This window comes from Silene latifolia, chromosome 6, assembly GCF_048544455.1.
Source record: "Silene latifolia isolate original U9 population chromosome 6, ASM4854445v1, whole genome shotgun sequence".
NCBI classification, from domain to species: Eukaryota; Viridiplantae; Streptophyta; class Magnoliopsida; order Caryophyllales; family Caryophyllaceae; genus Silene; species Silene latifolia.
In genome coordinates, this window is record NC_133531.1 from 102,752,733 (window position 1) to 102,754,644 (window position 1,912).

Here is a 1,912-nt window from a genome sequence, read left to right on the forward strand (position 1 = left end):
TTGCATTTGGGTGAAGAATTCTTGTTGGTTCTTTTGCATTTGGAGGACCGCTTTTTGAACATCAAAGCTTTGGTCATTGGATTGGTTGTAGGAAGGTTGATTTTGGTATCCTTGGCTTTGGTTGAAAAAGGGTCTTTGAGCTTGATTTTTCATTGGAGGTGGGTGTATGTTGGTTGGGGTTTTGGACATTTTGGCTCTTATATGAAAGATTTGGATGAAATTTGGTATTCTCATTATAGTAGTTGGAATAAGGGGTACCATTCTTGTATGCTTGGAAAGCATTCACTTGTTCATTTATTCCCCTACATTCACTTTGCTCATGTCCCAAAGTTCCACAACTTTCACATATTCCACTTGTAATTGAGGATGATACCACCATAGCATTGACATGTTATTTGGGTGATTTGGAGGCTTCATCAATATTAGCCATGGCCTTCTCAAACTTCAAATTGATGGTGTTGATATGAGCACTTAGCTGAGCACCCAATTGTGTGATAGAATCTACCTCATGCCTTCCTCCTCTAGTGGCCTTTCGAGTCCTACTATATTGGGAATTATGAACCGCCATCTCTTCAATTTTGGCCCATGTTTGATAGTCATCAACTTCGGTTAACATCCCATTGGATCCCATATTGAGCACATTACGTGAGTCTTCGCCATTCCAAAATTGTCGAACAAGGAACCAATCACTAAGCCCATGGTGTGGACAAGAACGACAAGTGTCCTTAAATCTCTCCCATGCTTGATATAATGATTCCTCATCCCTTTGATTGAACCCGGTGATTTGGGCTTTCAACATATTAGTCTTCTTCTGAGGATAGAATTTCTTGTAGAAGGCAAGTGCTAGCTTCTTCCATGAATCAATACCAAGGGTAGCCTTGTCTAGGCTCTTCAACCATTGTATTGCGGTACCGATCAAAGAAAAAGGAAACAATACCCATCGGATTTGGTCTTGAGTAACTCCGGTTTGAGAAATTTCATCACAATAGTCACAAAAAGTCTCCATATGTGAATGGGGGTCTTCACTAGGCATCCCTCCAAATTGACTTCTCTCAACTAATTGTATGAATGTGGATTTGGTAATGAAATTACCAGTTAAATGTGGTGGTGTAGGAGTACCGTTTGGTAGGTTCTCCTCGGTTGGTACGGAATGAGATGAAAATTTAGGCATTGTGGGTTGATTTTGTGGTTGGTTTTGAATTGGGTTATCCTCTCCTTCTCTTGCAAAAGGGTTGACAAACTCAAAGGTATTTGGTTGAATGTCCACAATCTCACCAATACCTAAAACTCTTGAAGTACCTCTAGCAACTCCTCTATTGTTGGTTAAGGTCCTTTCAATCTTGAAATCAATAGGTAATAAATTACTTTGTGATCTGCTAGTCATGAAAAATATCAAACAACTTGAAAACAATTAGAACAACATGTTCTCAATTAGAAGCAAGCACTTATTGTTCTGATGAGATCGAGTTAGTGTATATCTTACAATCCCTAGGAAGATTTGGGTCCCGGAGCCGAGTCGTCTGACTGTAAAACACTTACAAGTCGACTTAATCTCCTTCTATTCAACTCTATACATGGTCTAACAAGGCTCGAGTTGGTTTATGTCTTACAAGCCTCATTCAAAAGATAAGAGATGGGTAAAAAATGCAAGGTTTCATAGTCTAACATTTCATCAAACATAATATGTGCATAAGTTGAAATCACAACAAGCAAGCAATTTAATTATGAAAACATATTAGATTAAGCATAAATCAATTCCCATGTTTGTTTTCCCTAATTTCCCATTAACCCTAGCTAAAGGACTATTCACTCATGATCAAGTTTAACATGCTAATAAGGTTGTTAATCATACTAACAAAGCAAAACATGATGAATAAATGATGTGTAACAATAATTAAGCAATAGTAAAAGA

General features: G+C 37.9%; 1 pseudogene; it reads left to right on the forward strand.

Moving 5' to 3' along the window:
- The first annotated feature begins 692 nt into the window (after positions 1-692).
- LOC141588984 (small nucleolar RNA R71) lies at positions 693-791 on the forward strand (annotated as a pseudogene).
- The last annotated feature ends 1,121 nt before the right edge of the window (positions 792-1,912 follow it).